We start from the raw sequence: 13,315 nt of genomic DNA, 5'->3' as shown, positions 1-13,315 counted from the left end.
ACGAAGTTGGAGACGGAGCATATCTTCGTGTGTCCCCACTTCGAGGAGTTAAACGTTTTGGAGTCAAGGGAAAGCTAGCACCATGTTTTGTGGGACCATACAGAGTTTTGGAACGCATGGGAGAAGTTGCGTACAAGTTGGAATTGCCCGAAGGATTGTCAGGAATTCATGATGTGTTTCACGTTTCCTAGCTAAAGAAGTGCCACGCCGAGATGGTCGATATTCCTCTGAGAGATACAGTGCCACTGGAAGCAATTTGGTTGGATAGTGATCTGACATATGAAGAGAAGCAAGTCAAGATTCTCGAGTTTTCTAGCCGAGTTACTCGCAGGAAGGTTATCAAGTTTTGCAAAGTTCAGTGGAGCCACCATACCGAGGAGGAAGACACATGGGAGCGAGAAGAACATCTTCGCAAGGACCACCCAAACCTTTTTTCTGACCAACCCGAATCTTGAGGGCGGGATTCATCTTAAGGGGGTAGGTTTTGTAACATCCAAATTTTCAATTTGATTGTTATACATAGATCATCATATGCATATCATATTTTATTTGCATTTTGTTGTGATCCTGGAAATCTTAAGCAACTAAAGGACCCAAGGAGAGAGTTGGAGGTTTCACAAAAATTCATATTTAAATTTATTTCAAATTTGAAAAGAGGATCAATTTGGTTTTAATATTTTCTCTCCAATTATTTCCAATAATAAAAGTAAATGAGAGAAGATAATATGACTTCTTCAACAAAAGAGAAATATTGGAGAAGAAATTTGAAAATCAAATTATTATTTTATTTGTATTTTATTTGCTATTTTATTTGAATTAGAGAAAACTTGCATTTTTGAAAATTGCATTTTAGTCCAGAAAAATGTTCATCTTCTCCTAAATGTTAGGTTTGGATGGTGAAAATTGTTTCTCGAACTTTTAGACTTTTTTATATTTTATTTAGGATTTTTCTTCGCGGCAAAAATTATTTTAAAAAAACTTTCCCGGACCGAACTGGGCCGAAGCCTAGCCGGCCCGTCCGAGCGCCGCCGTCTTCCTGCTCGGGGAGTCCAACCCCGAGCCGCCTCGCGCCACCGCCGGAGTCCCCTTGGACTCCGGGTCGCCTTGCCCCCTCCTCTAAGGCCGCCACACCCCCTACCCTTAAATACCGCCCTGTCATTGCCCTCTCCTCCTCACCAGAGGCCGCCGCTACCCGCAGCACCACGGCCGCCGCCACAGTAGGTCGCCACCGCCGCCGCTGCTACCGCTGTCGTTGCCCCGCACCGCCGCCAGCGCCGCCGCCTCGCCTCGCTGTCGCACTCGCCGCCGACGCCCGAGCCGCCGCCGCCAGATCTCGTCCTCCCGTTGACCGATAAGAACCGGCCGGTTCTTATGTTTTTTTTTCGGTTTTGTCGTCTAGTTTTTAGATCCTTTTTTTTAGGTTTTTAGGGTTAGATTTGTTTATTATTTTTTGGTTGCTTAAATAACGAACGTTCGTTCATTTAGATCTATTAGTGAACGATTTTCGTTCGTTTAGTTCTGTTAGCGAACATTCGCGCGGTAGATTTTTCTTTTTAGTTTTATTTTCGGCCAGGGACCTATCCGTGAATAGTTTTATCGCAATTTAGCCCCTGATCATAAAACTAAGGTAACTTTTTTCTCGTTTGTCCAAATTAGATGAAACTAGCGCCGAAATCTTCATAACAATCTGTTATTTCTAGTTAGCCAACTTGAACATGATTTTGACACTTTAAAATTTGACTTTAGTTCAGATTAGTAAACGATATTGTTTCCTTTGAATCTTGAGTTTCATTTCTCCGTTTGAGTTGTTTCTTTGTGCAAATCGTAGCTAATCACATGTACCTACTGCTAAGATCTAATTCACATGATAATAATGTTGTTAGGTTTTGTTTTCTGTTTAGTTTAGCCGTTTGGTTATTTCATGTTTGATTTGGATCTTTTCTCGATTTCTCGTTGTTTCATTTGAGTGATTGCTTATGTATGGTACTGTTTGTCTACGCTAGATTATTCGGAGTGCGAAGCTTGTTACTATGAATCTCTAGAGTTTGCAGATTGTCAGCAAGGCAAGTTACACTTTGATCATACTCTTTTATACCCAGTTTTTTACTATGGTTTGGTTGTACTACTTGAGGTAGGAACCTAATACCTTTTGATCACCCCGAGAATATACGTTAAGCTTTATTATTGCTTAGCCATGCTCGTAGACGGGGATTGGATCGTGATTCACATGGAAGTTATGAGAGTTATTTAATCTTGGATAACATTAAGGTGGCAACTTTAATACACATCTGGATTAATTGGTTGGGGCACCTGGGAGCCCAGTATTGTCCATTAAGGGAAATCCTGGGGTATCCGTGTGATTTTTCCTCGGTTTGCCACCCAGGCTCAAAGGGGTCATATGATATTTCATGCCTAGATACTTCCGTGTGCAGCCACAAGCCATTATGGGCTCTGGCATAGTTGAATAACTTGTATGAGCTCTCGAAGAGGCGGACTAGCAGATGTAGAGGGAAAGTAGGTGTACCGGTCTGCCCGGAGTAGAGTTAATGCTTCAGAAAGACTATGTCTCGATCTTTTGATCATGGATGCGGTCGAGTCTTGTGGGGAAAAGTGCGCAACCTCTGCAGAGTGTATATACTAATCATGGTTAGCCGTGTCCCCGGTTATGGACATTTTGAGGATCTGAATTGGATATTGTTGTTGATCTCATCACTCTTTCATTAATTGAATTGGGTTTAATGATGATATTATTTAATTGGGATTTGAGTTGGAGGAACCTTCTCAAATATTGGAACAGCTTGGGAGTAGTTTAAATAAAATTTATTCATTTGTTGTAGGGAAAAACTAGCTTTATGCAAAATCATAAACTTAGAGTCTCCACCAGCCAAATATTGCATGTAGATATAGTTCTTGCATTTCATTGCTTTATAGTGTAACTCTGCCAGCATATTCAATGTGCTGACCTACACGGCCGCAACGTCTCATGTTGCAGACTACTCAGATGACGAATAAGGTGCGGTAGGTCATTGTCTTGCACTCAGCTATGCCATTGGAGTTGATGGACTCATTTACCTTCGAAGCTTCCGCAGTTATTTAGTTTAGATGGCCTTCAGCCATGATATTTTTGTGTAATCATGTTCTTTATGAGGACTCGATGTAATAAGTGTGTGATTGAACTCTGTTATAATTCCTCGAGTATAGTATGTGTCAGCATTATCGATCCAGGGATGACACTGAAACACGGAGACTTCGGTCCATTGGGATCGTGGTTTCTACACTTGTCATGGGCTAAGTTGGGACACCCCTGGAGGGTTTAAACTTTCGAAAGTCGTGCCCGCGGTTATGTGGCAGATGGGAGTTTTTAATATCCGGTTGTAGTGAACTTGACACCAGATCCAAAATAATAAAATACACCAACCGTGTGCATAACTGTGACTATCTATTTTCAAGCAAGTTCGGGAAGAGAACACGGTGGGGTTATGATTGAACGTAAGTAGTTCAGGATCACTTCTTGATCATTACTAGTTTGCGACCGTAATGCGTAGGTGCTCTTCTTTCTCTTATACTCGTAAGTTAGCCAACATACAAATGCTTAGTCGCTGCTGCAACCTCACCACTTATGCATTCCATACCCATTCACCTTAGCTACTCTTGATACCCATGGTAATGGGATTGCTGAGTCCTCGTGGCTCACAGATTACTACAACAACAGTTGCAGGTACAGGTAATGCGATGATCTGACGTGAGAGCGATGTTTACTTGTTTTGGAGTTCTTCTTCTACTTCTTATTCTCTAGGTCGAGAGCCTCGGATTAGTAGGGTGGATGTCGTTCTTCCTTTTTGTTTGATTTCATCCGTAGTCGGATCCTGCTCTTCTGCATGATGAATGATATGTATTGATGTATTATTGTATGAATGTTGTAGATTGTGGCGAGTATATGCCTTTATCTTGTATTCTCATCTATTCAGTACATGGTATGTTGTAATGATATCCACCTTGCTATGTACTCGAAATGCGGTTGTGCCCCAATCATGAATTCATCACGTGATTGGGATAGTATCGCATCTCGGGCGCAATAGGATTTCACAAGAACAGGAGCTTGCAGCGACGGAAAAGTATTTTTGGTGTGCCCTTTGACGTATGGGGAATATTTGGGTATTTATAGAGCTGAGATTAGGGTTAGGGGAGCCTCGAGGGGCCCACAAGCCTGGGGCGTGCTCTGTGAGCTTGTGGCCCACTCATGGCACCTTTGGCTTCCTCCCAAAGCTTCGTGGTTGTCTTCTAGTCCAAGAAAAATCCTCAGAAAGTTTCGTTCCGTTTGTACTCTGTTTGGTATTGATTTTCTGTAAAAGACAAAAACAAGGGGGAAAACAACAACTAGCATGGGGCACTAGGTTAACAGGTTAGTCCCAAAAAATGATATAAAATAGCATATTAATGCATATAAAACATTCAAGATGGATAATATAATAGCATGGAACAATAAAAAGTTATAGATACATTGGAGACGTATCAAGCATCCCCAAGCTTAATTCCTGCTCGTCCTTGAGTAGGCAAATGATAAAAACAGAAATGCTACCTAACATGTTTATCAAGTAATCTTTCTTATTGTGGTATTAATATTTAGATCCATAAGATTCAAAACAAAAGTTTAATATTGACATAAAAACAATAATACCTCAAGCATACTAATAAAAATCATGGCTTTTCAAAATATCATGGCTAAAGAAAGTTATCCCTGCAAAATCATATAATCTTGTCATGCCCTATCTTCATCACACAAAGTATTTGTCATGTACAACCGCGATGACAAGCCAAGCAATTGTTTCATACTTTTGATGTTCTAAAGCTTTTTCAACTTTCGTGCAATACATGAGCGTGAGCCATGGATATAGCACTATGGGTGGAATAGAAGGTGGTAGTAGGCAAAAAGGAGAAAAAATTATCACACCAACTAGGCAAATTAAAAGGCTATGGAGATCCCATCAATTTAAATTGGTGCAAGTGAGTAGGGATTACCATGTAACGGATGCACTAGAGCTATAAGTGTATGAAAGCTGAAAAGAAAACTAAGTGGGTGCATCCAACTCGCTTGCTCACGGAGACCTAGGGCAATTTCAGGAAGCCCATCATTGGAATATAAAAGCCAAGTTCTATAATGAAAAATTCCCACTAGTAATATATGAAAGTGACAACATAGGAGACTCTCTATCATGAAAAACACGGTGCTATTTTGAAGCACAAGTATGGAAAAATGATAGTAACATTGTTCTCTCTTTTGCTCCCATTTTTTTCTTTTTTTTTCTTTTCGGCTCTTTGGCCTCTTTTTTGTTGGGCTCTTTGGCCTCTTTTTATTTTAAGTCCGGAGTCTCATCCCGACTTGTGGGGGAATCATAGCCTCCATCATCCTTTCCTCACATGGGACAATGCTCTAATAATGATGATCATCACACTTTTATTTACTTACAACTCAAGAATTACAACTCGATACTAGAACAAAAATATGACTCTATATGAATGCCTCCGGCGGTGTATCGGGATGTGCAATGATCTAGCGTGACATGTATAAAAAATATGAATGGTGGCTAAGCCACAAATACTATGCCAACTATATGATCACGCAAAGCAATATGACAATGGTGGTATGTGTCATAATAAACGGACGGTGGAAGTTGCATGGCAATATATCTCGGAATGTCTATGGAGATGCCATAATAGGTAGGTATGGTGGCTGTTTTGAGGAAAGGTATAAGGTGGTTTTAATGCACCGGTGAAAGTTGCGCGGTACTAGAGTTGCTAGCAAAGGTGGAAGGGTGAGAGTGTGTATAATCCATGGACTCAACATTAGTCATAAAGAACTCGCATACTTATTGCAAAAAAATATTGGCCCTCGAAACAAAGTACTAATACACATGCTCCTAGGGGGATAGATTGGTAGGAAAAGACCATCGCTCGTCCCCGACCGCCACTCATAAGGAAGACAATCAAAAATAAATCATGCTCCAACTTCATCACATAACGTAAGAACATACATGCATGCTTCGAGAATCACAAACCTTAACACAAGTATTTCTATTAACCCATAATTACCAACTAGCATGACTCTAATATCACCATCTTTATATGTCAACACAATTGCAAGGAATCAAATTTCTCATATGTTCAATGATCTAGATGAAAGTTTTTATTATATCCCTCTTGAATACCCATCATATTAGGACCAAATTCATAACCTAGGCAAATTGCCATACAATTTTTAAGACTCTCAAAATAATATAAGTGAATTATGATATTTCATCAATTTTCTTCAAAATAAAATCACCGCCGTGCTCTAAAAATATATAGGTGAAGCGCTAGAGCAACTACCTAGGTCAAAAGATATAAGTGAAGCACATAGAGTATTCTAATAAATTCACGATTAATGTGTGTCCCTCTCAAAAGTTGTGTACATCAAGGATGATAGTGGTAACCTAAAAAGCAAGGACTCATATAATACAAGATGCTCCAAGCAAAACACATATCATGTGGTGAATAAAAATATAGCCTCAAGCAATTTTACCGATCGATTGAAGACAAAAGAGGGGATGCCATCCGGGGCATCCCCGAGCTTAGACGCTTGGTTGTACTTGAATATTACATTGGGGTGCCTTGGGCATCCCCAAGCTTAAGCTCTTGCCACTCCTTATTCCGTAGTCATCAAAATTTTACTCAAAACTTGAAAACTTCACAACACAAAACTCAACAGAAAACTCATGTGATCCATTAGTGAAACAAAGCAAATAACCACTTTTAGGTATTTTTGTAAACTCATTCCAATTTGATATTGGTGTTATATCTACTGTATTATAACTTCTCCATGGTTCATACCCCCCCCCCAATACTACCCATAGATTCATCAAAATAAGCAAACAACACAACGAAAACAAAATCTATCAAAAACAGAACATTCTATAGTAATCTAGACCTTAGCCAAACTTCTGTAACTCCAAAATTTCTGAAACATTAGGATAACATAGCAAATTTGTATATCAATCTTGCGTAAAAAATTCAGAATTTTACCACGCTTCTGTGAATTTTTAAAATTCCAGCACTAAGTGCAAAAGTTTTTGTTTTTCAGCAAAATCAAATTAATTATCACCCAAGATCATCCCAAAGATCTTACTTGGCTCAAACACTAAAACATAATTGCTACAAAAGTAATATTGTATATTTATTCAAGGACCAAAGCAAAAACAAAAAACACAAAATAAAATTGGGTTGCCTCCCAACAAGCGCTATTTTTAACGCCCCTAGCTAGGCATATTGCATAGATCTAGGTGTTGTAATAGAAGTGAGGGAGATCGTCCATGCTCATCTCATACTCCCTCCTTTCAGCAGCAAGCTTTCTTTGTGGTAAGAAGAAGTAATCGAAGGGGCTAAATTTAATAGGGTATGGATCTATAAGATCAAGTTTGGGAGGAATAGGTTCCTCCTTTGGCCCTTTGTATCTGATAATTATCTCTTCATTATAAATATTTCGTTGATTGAACTCCCTAAGTTTATCTCTAAGCACAAACCCTAATCCGTTATTTTGTATAGCAAAATTATCATTGAGTTCAGAAATCTTATCAATCAAAACATCGGTAGGAACCCTTTTTCTTAGGTTTTCATTATAGGCATCATAATCTAGAGATTGTAATCTCCTTATCTCCTCTTGATTAAAAAGGATCTCCTCTATAGGAGGGCAACCACCAATGATATTGTAATGAGCAAATATTTAACTAGCTTCTTTCATGATGTGCCCAAATTCATGAGCTAGAAATATAGTGGTAACACGCTTAACGGAAGGATTGTGAATATTGGAAAATTCTAGGTAAATCCTTCGTATGCATGGTTGCATGTGAACAAATTGTCTTTCAAGTTCAACTATAAGCAAAGATATTGCATCCGCAAGACTAGAAGTTTTATTAAGAATTGATCCTCCTAGCATAGGTAATGTGTAGGCACAAGCAAAGAAATCTTGAATAACACCTTTTCCAATAATATTACCCCTACCTACACAAAGTTTTTTAGTGTGCATGATAGTAGGTTCTTCTTCATGAGGATCATTATTAGCAAAATCATCAAAATTTCCCTCAAGATTATTACTACCCTTTTCAACGATAACCTCACCAGATTCAGACATGATGGCAAAACAAGCAATCTAGCACACAAGCAAACAAAAAGCAACGACAAGACGAACAGAAAGAAGGCGAATAAAAAGGAAAATATTTTTGTGTTTTTCTGAAAACATTTTAGAAGTGGGGGAGAGGAAAACAAGAGGAAAATGGCAAATAATGTAAGTGCAAGAGATGAGAGTTTATAATAGGTACTTGGTAGGCTTGATGTAGAACCTCCCTGGCAACGACGCCAGAAATTCTTCCTGCTACTTCTTGAGCTTGCGTTGATTTTTTTCCCTTGAGGAGAAAAGGGTGATGTAGCAAAGTAGAGATAAGTATTCCCCTCAGTTAAGAACCAAGGTATCAATCCAGTAGGAGGAACACACAAGTCCTCAATAGATGCACCTGCACAAACTAACAAACACTTGCACACAACGTGAAAACGGGGTTGTTAATCCCTTCACGGTCACTAGCAAGAGTGAGATCTGATAGAGATAGGTATAAACGATAAGTAAAAGTGTAAAATAAAGTAAATATAAATAAATTGCAACAAGGTATTTTCAGGTCTTTGGTTTTATAGATCTGAAAATAATATGATAAAAATAGACCCGAGGGCCATAGGTTTCACTAGAGGCTTCTCTCTTGAAGAAAGCATACAGTCAGTAAACAAATTATTGTTGAGAAATTGATAGAAAAGCACATAGTTATGACGATATCTAAGGAAATGATCATGAATATAGGCATCACGTCCGTGACAAGTAGACCGACTCCTGCCTGCATCTACTATTATTACTCCACACATCGACCGCTATCCAGCATGCATCTAGTGTATTAAGTTAACAAGAACGGAGTAATGCCTTAAGCAAGATGACATGATGTAGAGGGATAGATCCAAACAATATGGTAAGAACCCCGCCTTTTTATCCTTGATGGCAACAATACAAATATGTGCCTCGCTACCCCTACTATCACTGGGTGAGGACACACCGCCAGATTGAACCCAAAACAAAGCACATCTCCCCATTGCAAGATAGATCAATCTAGTTGGCCAAACCAAATCAACAAATCAATCTAGGGTTCAAACAAGGCTTTCATGTCATCCTGCAACCTCGCCAAACCAGAGATCTGATCCATCTGGCTATGGACGATCACATGCATGCGCCTGTAAGAGTCCTCGCCTGCCCGCGAGACATTTTCCAAGGCCGCCGTGGCGCGGGAGGACATTTCTGCTGCATTGGCGGTGCGACGGGACAACTTTGCTGCTTCCACGGCATGGTCGGACCGGTTTGCTGCATCGACGGTGCAGCGGGACCTCCGTGCTACTTCGGTGGTGTGGTGGGACATGTCGGCTGCTTTCGCGGTGAGGCGGGACATCTCTCATGCTTCCGCTTCCATGCTCGCCTCTCCCTGGTGGCAATCTCTTGACCCATAAGTCACGCTGGCCATTGCAGACGCAAGGGGACGATGATGAATGACTTGTTTGTTTTTGTGGATGAGGAGTTGAGGAGGAATGTGCAGTCATCTTGGAGTAGTAGTATTTATAATCAAGTACTAATATGCTCCTAAGTGGAAAACTGTTTAGGTTTTGATCGGTGTGAATAGGTTTGCATTTAAACATAGCATGGTAGTAATTAGGAATGTGACGGGACGCAGGCTCAAAATTTATTGACGGTTCTATAATTTCTAAGTGCGGCACTATTCCCGGACGGCGTAACGTGGGCACGCTTTCTTGGTCGTGTACGTGCGTTTGCACCATAGGGTGCGTCAGCACACGTCTTATTCCAACAACCGTGCGCGCTCATTATTACCATCGCACACACTTCTTTTAATTAGAATGTGTGCCCGTCTAGTGCGGACACGTTGATCTGTCTAACAGTTTTTGTTTGTTGTGGCTAATCGCAAACAGTTCATCCATGTGAAGTGTATACCATCAATCACACACACTTTGATCTGTCTGACCATTTATGTTCTGTTGCCTAATCGCAAATAGTTAATCCTTCTAAAGTGTACGCCATCAATCGCACAGAACTTTATCTAGCTGCCTGTTTCTTTTGTTTCGCCTCATCACAAACAATTAATCCGAGTGAACTATATGTCGTATATCGCACACGCCTTCATCTGGTTGCCCGTTTATGTTCTTCTTCCTCATCGCAAACAGTTCATTGAACTGAACCATATGCCCTGCATTGCACACGGAACTAAAATTGGAATCGTGTTTGATGCATCTATCATCGCAAACGCTTTGCACCTTTTTGACGGGTTTTTTACATCATCATTTGCGATTAATGCATCGCACACAGTTTCGTCAAAGGGTCTCTGATCGTAGTGTCACGTTAGCAGCATCCCGCAGTAGTGAATGCACAAATTTAGGGGGAGCTCTTCCTTATCACATACTTCTCAAAAGCGACGATATATTTCATTCATTTTATTGTTTGTCTAAGCTTTGATCTATATGTTGTCATCAATTACCAAAAAGGGGGAGATTGAAAGTTCAATAATCCCCGGTGTTTTTGGTAATTCGTAACAACATATAGCTCATTGAACTAATATCCATTCAAGATAAATATTTGAGGATGTTCAATTATTGGCATGGCATGGACTAGAGATGTGGACCCGTCAAAATTATAAGGACAAAGTTTGGCAAAAGCTCAAGACTCTTCATTTCCATTTAACTGATCCAAGATCACATTAACTCCATAGGAAAGCCTTTACTATTAAGAGGGGGTGAGGTGTTGCTTAATGTTCTGATTGCTCAAGTGATTAGTGACATTGCACCAAAAACCCCAGCCACTTTTTCCATCCAAATATGTCCAAACCCTAAATCCAAACTCAACCCCACCGATTCTTTCTACCCGAAGCCACCGAGTTTACTTGACATAGCCACTGTCAGAAACCATAACGATTCGGTCACACCGATACAGATCTTGGTCTCACCGAGATGGCCTTCCCAGCGCTCTGTGATCTATTGCATTCATTTTGGTCTCACCAAGTTTATGCAATCGGTCTCACCGAGTTGGCTTGACAGATTCCCGGTTGCTTATTGCTTCACTTCGGTCCCACAGAGTTGATGCAATCGGCGCCACCGAGATGATGTTTGTCCTAAGCCCTAGCACATCGGTCCCACCAAGTTGTTTTAGTCGGTCCCACCGATATTCCTAACGTTCATAATTTTGAACAGATCGGTCCCACCGAGATTTCTAATCGGTGCCATCGAGATGGGTCAAAAGTGTGTAACGGTTGGATTTTGTGTGGAGGCTATATATACCTCTCCACCCCCTTCTCCATTTGTGAGAGAGCCATCAGAACATGCCTACACTTTCACCTTCCATTTTCTGAGAGAGAGCCACCTACAGATGTGTTGAGATCAAGAGATTCCATTCCAACCTTTTGAACCTTGATTTCTAGCCTTTCCCAAGTTGCTTTCCACTCAAATCCCTCTTCCACCATAGCCAAATTTGTGTGAGAGAGTTAGCGTTGGGGAGACTATCATTTGAAGCACGAAGAGCAAGGAGTTCATCATCAACACACCATCTATTACCTTTTGGAGAGTGGTGTCTCCTAGATTGGTTAGGTGTCGCTTGGGAGCCTCCGCTGTGATGTGGAGTTGAACCAAGAAGTTTGTAAGGGCAAGGAGATCACCTACTTCATGAAGATCTCCCCGAGTGAGGCAAGTCCTTGGTGGGCGATGGCCATGGTAGGATAGACAAGATTGCTTCTTCGTGGACCCTTCGTGGGTGGAGCCCTCTATGGACTCGCGCGGCCGTTACCCTTTGTGGGTTGAAGTCTCCATTAACGTGGACGTACGATAGCACCACCTATCGGAACCACGCCAAAAATCTCAGTGTCTCCATTGCGTTTGCATACTCCAAACCCTTCCCTTTACCTTCATATGCAGTGTTTCACTTTCTGCTGCTATACTCTTAGAATTGCATGTGTAGATTGATTGCTTGACTTGTGATAATTGCTAAAATCTGCCCATAACTTAAATTAGGAAAACGATAGATTTTTATTTGGTCAAGTAGTCTAATCACCCTCCCTCTAGACATACTTTCGATCCTACAGAAACGCAATGTAAGTTATTTCAAAGTCTTCGGTGCACATTGTTGGGTTTGTGATGCACATCACAGCTCAAAGTTTGCACCAAAAGTACATGAGGGTATCATGCTTGGTGAGGCGGCGAGGTGAGATGGCAACAATACATTGTTTTCCAATGGGAGAATGGCAGTGGCGTGCGAGCAGTACGATAGCGAGGGTAGCATGTGTGCGGGATGATGGTGCGATAGTGTGCGAGCGGGATGGTGGCGAGGGCAGCATGCATGCAGAATGATGTGGCAGCGGTGTGCGAGCGGGATTATGGCGGCGGTGGCATGCAATCAGGAGCATGGTAGCTCGGGCGAATGGTGTGGTGCATGTGGGAGTTAGACTTAGCCATCACAGGGAGGGCGTTTGATTTGGTAGAGGGGAAATAGGAGAGGGGACTAAAGAGCTTGGTGGACCGGGTATTCACAATCTATATTACTTGAACATTGTGCTTCGGGCGTGTTGGTTGTGGCTCACAAGGACAAATTCGGAGAGGCCAGGGCACAGGTTGCGGGTTCACATCGGAACAGAGGCGGCACGTGTGTTCACGACATCGATGATCTGCATGGTTGGCAATGGCAAGGATGCAGTGTTCTGGACCGACAAGTGCATCAAAGGGGTCTTTGCTGCCAAGATTGCCCCTGGCATTGTGGCGACTGTCGTGGTTCTAAGTCTGACAGTAGAGTAGGGGGTAGATATGGAGAGGCAAGATCCTAGCTATGGAGCAGTTGTACACACAAGTGTTTTACGAGTTCAGGCCCTTCTCAGAGGAAGTAACAGCCCTACGTCTCAGAGCCCGGAGGCGGTCGACTGGATTATGTGTGTGAGAGTTACAGGGGTGCGAACCCTTCTACCAGTGGAGGGGGGTGGCTTATATAGAGGACGCCAAGACCCCAGCCAACCCACGCAGCAGAGGGTTAAAGTACATTAAGGTCTGGCGTTACTGGTAACGCCCTACATAAAGTGTCATCATGACTATTAAGACTACTTAATTACAGACCGTTTGGATACAGAGTAGATCTTGAACTCCTGATGGTCGAGTGAGTCTTCATGGTCGAGTGTCTTCAGGTTCATCAAGTGTCTTCTAGTCCGTCGAG

Source organism: Triticum aestivum, chromosome 5B (assembly GCF_018294505.1).
Source record: "Triticum aestivum cultivar Chinese Spring chromosome 5B, IWGSC CS RefSeq v2.1, whole genome shotgun sequence".
Lineage (NCBI taxonomy): Eukaryota > Viridiplantae > Streptophyta > Magnoliopsida > Poales > Poaceae > Triticum > Triticum aestivum.
Note: the sequence above shows the minus strand (reverse complement) of the source record.